Source organism: Zootermopsis nevadensis, unplaced genomic scaffold (assembly GCF_977971745.1).
Source record: "Zootermopsis nevadensis isolate Lab colony 2312 unplaced genomic scaffold, Znev_1.0 Znev_ptg000005l, whole genome shotgun sequence".
In the NCBI taxonomy this organism is placed as follows: domain Eukaryota; kingdom Metazoa; phylum Arthropoda; class Insecta; order Blattodea; family Termopsidae; genus Zootermopsis; species Zootermopsis nevadensis.
In genome coordinates this window covers 4,402,120-4,418,329 of record NW_028259137.1, presented here as the reverse complement: position 1 = coordinate 4,418,329, position 16,210 = coordinate 4,402,120, and the positions used below count along the sequence as shown (strand labels likewise).

The following is a 16,210-nucleotide window of genomic DNA, read 5'->3' as shown; positions in this document are numbered from 1 at the left end:
GCGTAATTAGTCCTTTAAACCGTAGTGGTAACTATATGTACCACCTGCTTCGACAATCAATAACTCTTCATTTTGTATTTATATGTTAAGTATGATTCTCGCTGTAAACAGCGATTATTTCCTTAAACAGCGTTAACCAGTTGATCTTTGTAATGGTCACGTGTTATGTTTTCTTCGCAGTACGGTCTAATTTACTAATTATTTGAGCTGGTTTCAGCTTCAAAGGATTAAGCATGTGTATGTGTGTGTGGAATGTTTTCAACCAAACAATTTTTCAAAGTTATGGGCTGGTTCAACACTCCATAAAAGTTAAAGTTTGACTTCATGTCTTCCCAAAACTTCAAGGAGTCAGAAATGGGAGACACTTGTCAGATTTTAAAGCCTGAAGTAGTGGATTCTCCAAGTGTAGTTGCAACATCCCCGGTTAAATTTTGTGTCTATGTCTAATAATATAATCATCGGACTGTTAAAAATCACTGCCCTGCGATTGTGCAGTCTATTCGTCCTTACGTAGTAAAATCACATAATAACCCCAGACGTAAAGATGTCCGGTTATTTTAGTAGCTAATTAGCATTTCCTTCATATACTCGGTTTAACAACTTTATATGCTAAGTAGAAAGTGTGCGTCAGAGCCGAGAAAACTCGCTGGATTAAAATGAAACTTAACTGACCGATTTCTAGGACACGCATAAAAAATCACTGACCCCGAAGTCATCCGCTCTTTAACTACGTTCTTTGCACAACAAGCGTGACATGAGTGCATAAGAGAATGATCATGTCTGTTCGTCAGCGTATATAATCTCGAAAAGCTCTTATCGAATCTCGATTATATGGAAACCACTGTTAGTATGTAGTAGACAAGGCGTTCTGAGAATCTCCTTTAACGCTTACAACTGTATAGTTACTGAACTGGCCACGGACTGGACGGCTGGGGTTCGATCCCCGACGATAGCAGAGGATTTCTCCCGCTCTAGTCTGGTACAAATTTACTTACGTTTCAGAGATTCTTGCTGCCTTCTTCATGAGGGAAACTCGATGATTTAGGCTTAAAGTACGAGACAAAGGTTGACAGGTAATTATTCTTAAATATTATTACGTTCAAGTTTGAAGCGTGAAATTATACGACACCGCACATCATTTGTAAGTTATATACTATTTTAGGCACTGTCACATCTCAGGGGTTACAATTTATAAACATCCAAATAATTATACATTGCTTTGTACATCAAACCGTGTCTGGTTGCCATGACAACGGTCTCCTAGCAACGAGCGGGGAGACGGAACGGAGCTTGTGAGTCAGATGTACAAGTGAACATATGTAAATATTGATCCCCAATATTAACGACAAGATATGAAAAGAAATATAACTTTCTGTGTGTCACGTCGACGACGTAACCTTGAATGATAGAACATAAGAAACTATAATTAGATAAATAATTTAATTCATATAGATGCAATTATTATACCTCCACGACGAACCCGTTTCATGAATTAATAGTAGCATTTCCTTCAGAGTTAAACCTGATGGTTTATATACCGCCATGGCTCGGTCGTCAAACTCTCTTTTATGATAACAGGTATTACCACGTGAATTTGAGGCTTTATCTTTCGCTGTACTCTCTGCACTTTAAGTGTGTGCTTAGAAAGCTGAAATAGAGTTCTGAGAGGTCCCAAATACACAAACGGAGAAACCAAATTATAATGTAATTTTTTGGTCCGGTTACCACACAGAATCTCCGTGGCTTGGCTGACCCTTGCTTAACCGAATCTCTTGCCACGTGCCGATAATATTTTTGAGGTCGCAGACGAATCTCTGTATCGCATTGATTGCTTTCGCCGTTTATCACGTCGGCCTTGTATTTATTCTGTATGAATAGAGACGTTTTATAGCCTATGTAACGCGAAAAAACTCACTAACTACAATGAAGCAGATATTTATACGTTGATGCGTAAAGCTGGTTGAAATTCGACGGGAAATTACTTATTTATTGTACTGTACTCATGTATTTTGCCATACATTTAACATCTCATTCAGCCTTGCTCCAATATCCCTGATGAGATGGCCCTGCTCTGTAATATAAATCTAACTCGTAAACTTAGATGGAGGTCTTCTGGGTTGATGCTTAGGGTTGAGGGAGGTACTTTCCTTCGGAATGTTGATAGGCAGTCGAAGCACTTCCTGACGCCAGAACCGAGAAGACTTCCATCACTACTTACATCCCTGTGAAAATCTCAAATGCAGCAAAGCTGGAATCAATTAATCTGAAATAAATAATATTTGCTCAAACCTTTGCCGTGGTTCATCAAAATTTTCCTCGAGGTCCGCGTCTGGAGTAGCAAATAAACACCAAAAAACTGTTTTTTATAATATAATACAGACAGTTTTTGGTTCTGAAAACTGTGGTGGACGCCACAGTTTTTACAGATGGCTTAAACGTGAGCTGTAAAGATTTATCACTGTGTTCACAAGATATCGCCACTTGTCCCTGTTCACATCATCGCATCCCATTTGTTTCAGAAACATTTTAATATTATCATTCTATCAATATCTTCAGTTATCCAAGTCGGTTCCTCCCTTCCAAGTTTTCCGCGCGATCTCTGTATGCATTTTTAATGTTTAACCACTCCTGCTACACGCCGTGCCAATCCTGTCCTATCCTCCTTAATTAAAATTTTCCTGCTGATCTGAATGTGATCAGTGATCGATCTCAATGCCCGTAAAAGATGGCAGAACATTGCGGGTAAACTGCATGAAGAATGAGCCCAGCGATCGTAGCAGAGGGGTGGATCCGAGTGGTTCAAGCCAGGGATGGAGCGAGCTAGAGAGAGAGAGAGAGAGAGAGAGAGAGAACCCGCCCTTTTGTAGTGGTAATCCGTTGCTCGACTGCTGTCCGGGGTATTGATTTTGTCTAGCTACAGTGGTGATAGGCTTTGGAGGGTAACTACCACTATACCATCCCCCAACCCCACATTCATTACAAGTTAAATGAATGTCCTGTGCGTTTATGTGCTACCAGGCTCGGTATTAGAACGTGTGATATGGAAAACAGCATGTCAGGGTTAAGGAGTGGATTACTTTGTTCCTGTACGGACAGCATGTAGGATGATAATATTAAAATGGACTTTATAAGGTAGTTTGTACGATGTGAACTAGATTAAAGAGGCTTAGGATAGTCCGGTGACGAGATTTCATGTTACCTGTGGTCGGACAGTGTTCAAGACGAGAATTATTTCGAAGTCTTAGGCAAGGATGGAAATGTAATACAATTATTTTTATAGAAATCTGGTGAGGAGATGAATGAATTGGATTAAATTGGTTTAGAACAGGGTCCATTGGCGGAATTTTGTAGTCATAATTATCGTCTGGGTTCCATTACAAGGAATTTCTGTACGGGATGAATTTTGCTGTCAGTCAACGAAGGATGACTTTTCAATATCTAAAAAGCTAATATGGCCACATCGCACGAACTTAATGACGTTGATAACGTAGACATAAATTACGAACACCATCTAACGATATACCTTCAATAGTAAGTTTACATAAATATTGACAGATACGTGTTTATAAACATTCGTATTGTGTTTGAACGAACGACAAGAAATGTGCGCCTACAAAACCAAGAAAGTATTCCGAATCGAAAAATTCACTGCTCAATAAAAATGGCTTTCCATTTTTTAATATATCACCGTGCTGAAGTTTGCATGTAGGTGGTCATGCCCCCGACATTTAAATATAAATTAAATTTCGCCACTGTCCTTCAGACAGTGTTAGAATTCAGTACACACTCGTAATGTTTCAATGCAGATCATGGACAATGTTGTTCTTTCTCTTAACAGGGATTAATATCCCAGCTTCCGCGTCTTTTCTATGCAAATTACGCACCTGCTTTTGGCGTATATATTTGCCTTTAATATCAGAAGCATTACCCCTTTGAAACCGAAGCTCGTCTAAATATTACGTATTTAGGAATTCAGTCCGTACCGCGAAGAAAACACAACTCTTCACCATTACGAAGATCAACTAGTTAACGCTGTTTAAGAAAATAATCGCTCTTTATACTGAAAATCATACGAAACACATAAATAGAAAATGAAGAGTTACTGATTCTCGAAGCAGGTGGTACATATAGTTACCCTTTATGGTTAATCCGTTTTTAACTATGCTATTCGTAAACACGTCAGTTTCTGATAAACAAATTAAACAATAAAACAAAAAGATGGCTGTCTTCTGGGCTACTGCACCTTGTAGTCTTGTCGGAATTTACTGACGTTTCAAATGTGTTTGCTGCCTCCATCATCAGGGCGATTCATGATGATGGAGGGAGCTGGTAAACTTCTTCTAGACTACACGGTTAAATAACCCAGCAGACAGCCCTATTCGTACTTACCGCTGTGATAACCTGAGATCTGAGTTTAAAACGTATGCGTTCGTGTTTTGGTTAGTGTTTTAGTAACAACGAAAATTGAATATAAAAGTGTTTCGTGTTATATTTTGTCTCTGTTTTCGTGTGAATAAGACAGACTTTGTCAAATTTGCCCGGAACATGTTGGAGAATTCAAATTAGCAATCTGTGTGGAATTGTGTGTACTCCGGCACGGAGTACACCTCTCTAATCGTTAAGAAACTTTTCAATCGCTTCGTCTCCATGCCATTTCTGTGCATCACAGACTGAATATTTAAGTGGCTCTGCCTTCCTGAACATACTGAGATAATGAAGATGTTACTAGAATGTTGGAATGTGATTTCATTTCGAGTCCAGATACTAGGAAGTAATGTTGATGTTAAGTATCCATTGAAGATATGATGACATTTTATGTACTTGGTATGGATTTTGTATGAAGTTTCTTTACACCAAATCTTACTTCTCAACTCTTATAAGTTTAGGATGGAAAAATTAACGACGTAAACAGACAACGTTAACTTTTAAAACACATTTCAAATGACGACAACGAATGGTATATTATCATGTAATTCGTGAGCACGTAATTGCATTGTATTGTTTTCCGTACAATTGTCCTGGAATCGATTCCAGTGGCTTAGGACAGAGACATTAATGGAATTTACATTCCACTTATTTGATTCGTGGCGCCACGACGGTAAATACAGTACTATAACATTTGTCGTTGATATTGTCATAATAGCTAAACAGGCAGAGCGTTGATGATATTATTAACTTTGTCATAGGTTGATTAACACTAAATTTATCGTTTGTATCAATGGAACGTGCAACTTGTGTTTAAGGAGATGGCATTTGAGGGGTTAAATCTACAAGAAATTAAGGTTACATAAATACTATCTGTTAGAGAATGTTAAAATTATGATGACATCTTAAGGAATTGCTTTCACAAAGGGATGTTGTGGTGGGTTTTGAAATATTTATACTCGCTGGTAAAAGTTGGAAAAAGGTAATGAATGCTAGCAGCCAGTTGGATGGTAATTTATTACTTTGCTGAAAGTATGTCCCCTTGGATGTCGTGGGTTTAAGCAATTTATAAAATGCAGATGAGGTCTACCTGTGCATTTTAAAATTAATAGTAAAGTAATTAATGTTAGAAGTGACTAAGTTATTCATAAAAATTAATCCAAAGAATGTCGCAATTTTCAGGTAAGAACTGGACATTTCACGAAGAACAGTTATGATATTGTAGTAGTGAAATCAGCTTTTTCTGCCTAGAAATCTAGATTAATTCATTTTTGAGTACCTGAGAGGAACCTAGGTTGTCAAATTCCTCACCTCTCTTAGGTTAGGCTAATGGAACCCGAAATTTTATATCGTGCTTACAATAACACGAGATCGGTTTCAGGCTCGTGCCAATTGATCCCAGTCCTTTTGACTTCACATCCATTTTAATATTATTCTTCCATATAAGTTTGGGTCTTGTGATTCAAGGTATTCTGACTAAAATTATGCCTGTCTCGCCTCTCCAAATGCAAGATAAAACTGACTTGTTATTTCTGTTGGGAAGAATCTTGTTGAAGATCTCTCGACCAAGATTTCTGTATTCTGCCAACCTTACCGGGCAAAGCCCTCCTAACAAGGGCACACGTAAATAAGCCAGTACCTCCCCCCTGCTCTGCCCGCTGTGCTCAGCCGATCCCAGTACTTACTCTGTTTATTTATAGTACAATTCAGCGTCTCTTTGACTCGTGTTTCATCCAGATTTCTTTTGTTGCTCTCAGCTCGTGCGTGATGTGTTTTCATAGGCGCAATGCAGTGTAATATTTTAGTGGTCCATCGTGTGCCGAGTCTGTCCTCAGCAAAGAGGAAACGATCGATAAAGGCTCGTTTCACGATCTATTTCTAACAAGGGTCTGGAAGGACTGAGGAAAATCGCGTTCGGTTTGATTCTCGGGCTCACGTAATTTCCTATCCGATAGGCTCTTTATATGGAATTAAATCGACCTGCAAGTTGATTACCAGTCTTTCCAAAAATATTTTCGTTAACCCCTTGAGACCTGAATAATATTTAAGGACTCAGTTCTTATCTCAAAGAAAACACAATGCATCCTTATTACAAAGATCAGCTGGTTGACGCAATTTAGGGAAATTATCACACGAAAAACACACACATGTATATATATATATATATATATATATATATATATATATATATATACTATGTTAGCAAATTTAAGAATTATATTGTTAATAAAAGTATTTCGTTAGCATTGAGTGCTATGGGGTTAATCTTAACCACTCCTGTATATAAAGTCTAGTCACTTTTTTTACGAACAATCTCTCAGAATTCGTCACGTCTCGGGTCTGAAAGTTTTGACCGCAAAAAATGCCTCGTTTCTACGTAGGCACCTAACATACGTCTGCTTCTACCGGTGATTTTTCAGAGGCGAAATCCCTAGACTAATGTCTGTCGTGTGTATAAAAATATCAGTACGTTTTATTGGCATGTAAGGAAAGCATAAGTTTTGAAACCAGCTTTCTCTGGAAGTGATAAAATCTTGCGCCAGAAATGTTTTTGTTTTATAAAATAGCATTAAAAGCACACACACTTAGCTAATATTATGGTGAAAATTATTTTTAAGTTTATATGAAATGTTTTTAATCCGTGCGTACGGAAAGAAAGATACTCAGTCTTGAATTTCACTTATCGTAATGTTTTTTTTTTAAATTAAACATATATAATCGCGTCAGAGAACACTTGTCGCGCTGTGTTTTTCGGTATAAGTTGACCGACGTTTCGGAGGTGCTTACTGCCTTAATCATCAGGGCTATCGAAAATTTGTCTTTCTTGTTATATCTCCTTCTGTGTTTCGACTCTTCAGTTATAAAACTCCAAAGCGTTGAAAGACATTAGTGAATGTACGACGTGTTCATTTTGTGGTAACAAGAGATATGGTCTCGTGTTCCGGGGTATTCTCAGCAGGACATATCGACGTTGTTAATAACCACCACGTAAATAGATGCAGTTTCTCCTGAATTCAATGAAAGAGTGGATTGACGTCATTGGGTTCAGTCAGAGTGAGTCCAGCCGACTGCTGTCCCATCATTCGACTTCTCTTTGTCGTAAGGACATCCCGCAGTCCCCCCTCACAGATGGCAGGTTCCTTCTACTTCTGATCCCAGAAGAATGCATCCTCAGTTCAACTGCACTACCAGGTGGGAGACTTTAACTTGTTCCAAAGAACAGTAACTGCATCTGACGTTGGTTTCCTGCATATGTTTCTAGCTTTTACACACGTAACGCTGTAATTTTCATAGTAAAGGATCACTGCATTTCGTGTATATTTTAAACAGAGGGGACAACGTTTTGGTGGAAAATGAATAGACATCTTTTAAGAGATCAACAAATTGTAGCCTATTATTACTGTAGAATTAAGAAATATAGGAAAAATATCTGTACATAATTACATAAAAATGAAAACCAGTAATGTAGTTCTCTGGGTATGGGGGTAGAATAAAAGTTATAAGAATGAATATTTTAATTTAAGGGACATATACGTAATTATGAGCCACGGTGGTCTAGCGGTTAGAACGCTGGCCTTGTAATCCTGGGGGTCTCGGGTTCGATTCCCGACGGTGCCCGAATTTATAACTTGTGTTGGGCAAGGCCGTGGTCTAGGCAACACGGAGTTTTCCTCCGTGGCATCCCAACAATTACTCCATTCACACACAGAAGAAGGCAATGGCAAACCACTTCTGGATCATCTGCCAAGAACGTATATGAACAGGTCCCAGTCCGAGAAAAGGATGGATGGATCCTGTTCATATGGACCTGTCGTCAGACAGAACACTAAATAATAATAAGATGAGGTGGTCTAGCGGTTAGAACGCTGGCCTTGTAATCCTGGGGTCTCGGGTTCGATTCCCGGCGGTGCCCGAATTTATAACTTGTGTTGGGCAAGGCCGTGGTCTAGGCAACACGGAGTTTTCCTCCGGGGGCTTCCCCGGTTTCTCCGTGGCATCCCAACAATTAATCCATTCACACACAGAAGAAGGCAATGGCAAACCACTTCTGGATCATCTGCCAAGAACGTATATGAACAGGTCCCAGTCCGAGAAAAGGATGGAAGGATCCTGTTCATATGGACCTGTCGTCAGACAGAACACAAAATAAATAAATACGTAATTATGGTAAACTTGTGAGCCATAAAAACCCGGTGTTAATCAGACAAATTCTTCTTTATTATACAGAGCACAATTTAATAAATAAATAATTGGTTAACCATTAACATAACACGACATGTAACTTTAAGCCTCTTCGTATGTTGCCAGAAAATGATTACAATTATTGAACTGCGCAGCGGAGAGGTGAGCCACTACCGTCATCACCTTACACGTGTCCTAACAACACGTCTCACTCGGACGAGAAACCTAGCGGATTTGTTGAGCTCTTATAAGAAATGCCAACGTGTTGACGTCAAGAGTTATGAGGTACAGGCGATTTTAAGGTGGTCCTAAAATGCGCGCTAAATGATTTTTATTTTAAAAAATATTAAGTTTGTTTTGCTACAAAATGACACCTCAACCGATTCTGAAAGCTTTCTGATTAAATTTCTACACACTTTCAAACTTGTAAAGTCCTTTTAGAATCACCCTGTATTATCGTAGTAGAAGGATTTGAGGTACTATTCGTGTCTTTCTTAGTCCTTTCCAGTGAGAGTGATTGAAGTCCACGTCAGCGAAAGGATTTATTGACGTCATATGGCATGATGAACATGGCGGCCGTGCGAAGATTTTGGTTTACATTTGGCAAATTTTGTGTACTGATAATCTGTACTGGTGGACGTTATGAACAGAAATACATCACTACATTGTTTAATTATGAATCTACGATAAATGTTAACTTGTGTGTAGATTAAAATATATAATAAAATACAGGTCAATACACAAAACTTTATTAGGATGTTAAAAATTTAAAATTTAAATGTTAAAATTTTAAATTTGCGCTATTGATGAATAGCGCAAATTTAAAATTTTAACATTTAAATTTTAAATTTATTATATATTTATTATATATTTTAACATTTAAATTTTAAATTTATTATATATTTTAATCAAAAACACAATCATGACGCATGTAAACCTTGAACTTAATTGTGTGTAGATGTAAATATGTAAACAGTGCATGTCAAATTTAAATTTTTGTTCGTCTTTGATTTTCAATTCCGGATAACATTCACGTCATTCATGCTAAAGAGTTTAAGTAGATTAAATATTTGGGAAATTTCTATCAGATATACGACCCATTAGTGCGAAAGACGTTTTCTCGAATGTAATTGTTGGAGTTAAAATATTATACCTCGATTGTTTAGATTCTCAGCTGAGTTAAAGTTAACTTTATCAAATACAGTACTGGTTTGTATCTTATATGCGTCATGTTTGTGTTTGATTAAATATATTTATTTTGTACAGTCTATACACAAACGTTTGAAGTTTATTGGTGTTGTAAAAATTATATAATATTAAAACATTTTGTTGTGTAAAATATTATCATACTCATTCCAAGAAAATAATTAAACATTAATTCCACAGATAAATATAACGTCTGACTACAATAAGCAACTTACCATGAAAATGGAAAGCCACAAACAGAACTACGGATCATTATAATACATTGCGTCAAATATCTAATAGTTTTTAAAATATTTTAAATTTATAAAAACCTGAAGACGACGGTATTACCCGTCGAAACATGTCGTTTTAATAAAAGCGATAAAATCGTATTTACGATTAAGAGCGCTAATATAATATTTTACACAACAAAATGTTTTAATATTATATAATTTTTACAACACCAATAAACTTCAAACGTTTGTGTATAGACTGTACAAAATAAATATATACAGTACTGGTTGTTCATCTGAACAGAATTTAATTATTCATAATTGTTATTCGACGATCTTTGCCTATGGTCCGAGTTACTGAAATCGTCATTAAATATACCACAAGTAAGGACAGGAAATGACCCTGAAGGTGCATAATTTTAACCAAATTTCCCTTTGTTTTCAGAAAAGGTCAAAAATTCAGCAGCGGCTCGTACATTGGGCCCGAACTGAAACATGACGAAATAGATCAGTAAGTACGGATCTCCATTAAACACTGAGCTGTAATCGCATGTTTGTCTGTCTGTCTGTCGTATTCTGAAGAAGCTTGTGATGGAAAGGAAAGTGGGAAGGATGCTGGAAAGTCACGCTGGCAATAGTTTAAACAATATCGAGTCGGATAATTATACGATTTATGAATAGTGAAGAAGGATAATGGAAGGAAGTGGTCGTGGCTTAATTTAGTTTAATCCTATGTTGCAGGGACTGAGAAAAACCACGAAAACCTTTGTCATCAGGTTTATAGTTGATTCCCGGGCTACGAAGCACGCAAATAGTCGGTTAAATTGAGGAAAGTTGTATCCGGTCAATTAATCGTCTTGAGGATTGCGTACCACATTGGCCTTAATGGTCTATTAATGCAAATGAAATGTACTCATGGTTATAAAAACTCGTTGCAAAACCAATCACATTAATTATTGACGTCTTGAAGCCTTTTGTATGTCTCAGCGTTCTAAGGATGTCGAAAGAAAGTGTATCAGATAGGAGTCTGCGATATTGTGACGATATAATTTGTTATGTGCTCATTTGCGGTATGAGGACACGTTATCTTTTAAGGAATATGAGTAAACTTTATAATGATCTATGCACAATCAAGGGTCATGTACTAATAAGAGTAAAAATTAAAGTCGGCCACCGAATTACATTACTAAGATTTGTCACAATGTTCAGCAGTTTCTGAGACGAAATATTACTAGCGACAGAGACAGCCTTCCAGCTGTGTGCTTAATTTTTCCCATTTCTTATAAACGTTGGGTAATAAAAGAAATACCTTGACTTGATTATTGATAAGGAGAAAATTAATCAATAAAAATGATCAGTTAACTGTTTTAGATATCTGCCAAACGATTAACTGGACTGTGTATTAAGTCTAACATAATTACATGATGCTTGAAACATTTACGTCGACTGAATGCCAGACTGTAACTGTTGTCAATGCTGAATAGAAACGAGCGTTTCGAAGACTATCTGTGTCTCCATCATCAGGATCAGTGTGACAAATGACGAAAATTCGCAAATATATTCCTGACATTGACCCTGATGATGGATACAGAGTTAGTCTCCGAAACCTTGGTTTTTACTCAACACTTTTAAGGCTGATAGCATGAACACATTTTACTCTAAAAATAACGTATAATAAAGTTTGGTGGTCCATGTAAATAGTTCTTGAAAGTGGTAGAGTTCGATAGAAAATTGTGGGGTTAATAAATTATAGAATGTAGGGAATAAATTATTGGTTCTCGTGAAAATCTAACGCTGGGGTGTTGAGCAGAGATGCGATCTACAAACCCCCATACTTTTCAAATACGGTTTGGATCATGTCCTACACATTTCAGTCAATTCTGCGTGCAAACTCTTAATTTTTTTACGTGCGTTGAGTAAGGAAACTTTGTAACGTAATTACTGTAAATTTTATTTCGGAATATAAGTATAAATTAGGTGAAAATAGGGCAGTTAAGGTGGGGGAATGATTATTAGACTTATTTGCTGTTATGCTTACACTTTCCAGACACCCATAGGGTATATTATGCAATTTTTAACTGTTGTGTCAACCTTTTAATGACAGGTTGCAAACGTCGCTTACGTGAAAGGACAAACTTGAATTCTTGGCAGTGAGTTACAGCTTGTAGCAAGCCAATAAGGAACTGTACTTTCCCGATGTTATCTGACCAGACTGATAGTTACATACGTAAATGCGTGCTGTTATAAAAGAATTGCCTTGTTTATAAATGAGACCGATTAATCAATTGACTTCAAAGTCGACAAGTCATAGAGGACAGTCGGTTTGTTAAACACCAACGTAAACAGCAGTTGTCAGTAAGTGTTAAACATGATTCACCTGCAACTTGAAATTTTGCAATTTGTTCCCGTCTAATTTTTTACGATTATATCGATGTGGCCTGGTGACATTTCCGCCGCTAAAAATTAAATTATTATGGCTTAGCAGAATAATACGGTACATTGAAATTAATGGTATCTGTCTTAATGTTAATGGTATTATCATACCATCATGACTCCATTAATTTTAAATTTTACAGCTGACATAATGCGTTGCAACCTGTGAGGATTGGCTGTAGTATGTAGTATCGATTAATCGAAACGATGTAATGTAGAGAAAATGCATTTTATGTCAGCGTATGGATGCATCGCGTAATTTATCGATACTTCTGAAGAGCCAGACTATTGTCCACTGTAGGAACCCCGGAAGGGGGGAAAATGAATTTGATTGATTAGCTATAATATATATTTGTGTCACGCAAAAAAAAAATACGCTGATTCAAAAGGCACTTCTTATATGCATGTATGAACACACCCCGTGTATAGAGTTTAAAATATTTGATAATTTGACAAGATTAGCTCATCGCCCTGATGATGGAGGCAGCGAGCGCCTCTGAAAAATAGTTGAACTGCCAGATTACATGCTTTTTAAACTATATATATATATATATATATATATATATATCTGTTTTACATTTAGGGAATTATAAAATACGTAAAAAATTTGGTTGCCTATCCCGAGTGGGAAAAGTCACTTGGGGAATCGAGGCCTAAATGGAAGATAATATTAAAAATACCAGAGAATGTTACCTTAACTGTTGCGCTAGATTTATCAGCATTGGGATAGTTTTCGGTGGCGTGATTTTGTGACCACGGCACTGAACACCCGAATTAAAGAAAGTGATTTACAAATCATTTCTGAAGGCAGACTTGAACTGCAAGATTTTATTAACGTTTTAATTTTGTTTTTAAATACTGTTACCGAAGTTTGTATGACAAGCCGCCATGTTTATTATAGAACAGAAAAAAAAACAATTTTTTTCTCCTGGGTTGTAGGGAGGTGTTGTCTGGTAGAAGTTCTCCGACGTTTCAGACGTACTTGCTGCCTGTGAATTTAAGACGACGGGTACTATGAAACGTCGCTGAACTCCTACCAAACCCAGAAGACAACTGTGAGAACCTCAAATCCTACATGTATAAGTAGCAATGTTAAGAAGGTAATATAAACCCTGGTTCCCGCCTTCGGAGAGTGGAATTTGAGAATTGTTTGGTCCATGTACGTAACTTGAAACGATTGCCGAGAAGCAGCAGACAGACCTACTAACGCTGTGGAACTACTTTGCAGAGTGTGGGTATGTAGGCCAGTGGACCGTAGCAGGTGCTGGCAGCTACACCTGGAGGCGAGCTTGTCCCATCTGCAAGCCAGGGGTGGGCAAAACGCGATGATTTTAAGATATTAGGCTAATCATGAAGATCATCTTTCCGTGTCACAAGAGAACGCGAGAATTTGTCGAAAATTTAGTGTGGGTCCCAGGCAGTGTTTGGTACTTACCTACGCTGAATTAAAGTTGCGTTGATGAAAACTAATTTGGGCTAATACGGATTCTGTGCTGTCATTGTCATTAACACTTTTGAGATAAGATTTTTTAACGACTACCAACCTAACGGCGTGAAACCGAGTCCTTCTTTTAGCTGATATTTGCTCATCTGACCCGCCACGGTGGTCTAGCGGTTAGAACGCTGGCCTTGTAATCCTGGGGTCTCGGGTTCGATTCCCGGCGGTGCCCGAATTTATAACTTGTGTTGGGCAAGGCCGTGGTCTAGGAAACACGGAGTTTTCCTCCGTGGCATCCCAACAATTACTCCACTCACACACAGAAGAAGGCAATGGCAAACCACTTCTGGATCATCTGCCAAGAACGTATATGAACAGGTCCCAGTCCGAGAAAAGGATGGAAGGATCCTGTTCATATGGACCTGTCGTCAGACAGAACACTAAAAAAAAAAGAAAATTGCTCATCTACACAAGATACTTTCTGCCTTCTGAGGTGTCCGTAAGGTTAATTACCGTTTTAACAACTTGTCTCTGATCGAATGTGGCGATTCTAGTCCATTTCGTATCTTACTTATTTGAGATCCATTTTAATATTATACTCCTATAAACTGGTCTTTAAAGTTGTCTTTTTCTCTCCATTTTCCAACCAACATTTTAAATTCAATTCTCATTTGTATCCCCCCAATTTCATTCCACTTAATTTAATAATCTTAATAATATTTGACGAAACTTTAAAAATTTGAATCTCGTTCTAACGCTTTCTAAAGCCTCCTCAGGTCCAAACATTGTCTTGAGAAGTGTTAGAATGTCATATTTAAGTTGGTGATTTATACCGTTTTGTATAATATATCTGCCTGTAAGTTATATACAGGTAAGGTGGCTTTGTACGATGACAGGTGTTAATTGATCGTATTTAATGAAACAATTTTTTAATTTACAATCTGTGTACCCCTCTCGAATAGCCGCATTCGGCCCGCTAGTAAAAATAATTGTCCGCCCCTAGTATTGATATAACACGCACAGACTGGTTCAGTGTGTGTGTGGTATGAGTAAAATTTCATCACACTCGGCATTGTCTCGAATCCTTTCCATTTAGCTTGAATGAAAATGTTTTGCTGTTACTGAGAGAGAGAGAGAGAGAGGGGGGGGGGGGGAGAGGTGAAAATTCAGTCATGCGGTTTAATTTTCAATACTTCGCTGACGCAAAGCTCGGCCGGTATTCAGAGCGCGAAATGACTTGGTGACAACGCTTAGAAATCTGCACCTAAAGAACTACTTCACTGCACGACAGCGGAGTGCTTGAGGCATATAACTTTCAAATTTCTGTGCATTGGTGATATGTAACTACAAGTAATTAACTCAAACGCAAGCCTACTGCCCGCGGTGTCGCTGCGCGGAAGTCTGGCAAATCTCCATTTCTCTCTCTAAACCTTATCACACATCTGATCCACTCTGCACGTAGGAATAAAAAGTTGTCCCAAAACACATCTGGATTTTAATCCAGGACACGTCGTCTTCATTACTGTAATATCGCCGAAACGAAGAATTCTGGTCTTTGCGCCGTTCTTCTGTGCAGAAACATCTTCACGGAGGCTCGAACCCAGTACAGTTTTCTTGGTCGTGGCCTTTGTTGCTTTAATCGAATGAAAATGGCAGCCTTCTGGGCTTTGGCGCCTCTAAAACGTCGTTTAAATTCGATCAGATTACATGGCACTACAGGACAGAAGACAGCCATCTTCTGTCTAGGGATTCATTATCGAGATATAATTTATATTCTTCACAACTGGTCTAGTCAACAGTATAACTTATGAATACGATGCATTGATTATGCTTCATCAAAAATACATTTGTGTCTGAAATAAATCGACGTAAGTACATAAGTGGAATGCAGAATCTCAAAGAGCTTATTTTTGAATTGGAAACCAACTTTCGTAGTACCCTATACTTAAGTGTGTAATGTGATTTGCATCTTGGTTACTTACATAATCTACCTCTGGTACGGGTCGGGCTCCTCTGTTTGAAATGATAATGTTTTTATGGCTTATCGCTGTATAATTTTGCCAATCGCACGACATATGTTAACGCGTGATTAAGGCTTTGACCGGGATGTTCTTTTGTTAAATCTTATGTGGTACCGCCTGATTCGACTACTAATGGTTAAGTGAAGTGTTTTCTTCGCGGTACGGTCTGGATTCGTAAATATTATGAAGACGAGCTTCGGCTTCAAAGGGTTAACCAGCTGATTTTCGTAATGGTGAGGTGTAGTGTTTTCTTCGCGGTACGGTCTGGATTCGTAAATAATATTCAGACGATC

The 16,210-nt window shown here is 37.8% G+C and overlaps 1 protein-coding gene across 4 annotated transcripts in view; it reads left to right on the top strand.

Moving 5' to 3' along the window:
- LOC110835180 (uncharacterized) overlaps nt 1–16,210 on the top strand; it is a 160,206-nt gene that overhangs the window by 87,583 nt on the left and 56,413 nt on the right. For 3 of the 4 annotated variants that reach the window (XM_087343410.1, XM_087343412.1, XM_087343409.1), the window contains exon 2: nt 10,471–10,536. The exons of the other annotated variant lie outside the window; for it this stretch is intronic. The gene's annotated coding sequence lies outside the window, so the exon portion shown is untranslated. The remainder of the gene's footprint in view (nt 1–10,470; nt 10,537–16,210) is intronic. 4 annotated transcript variants of the gene reach the window in all.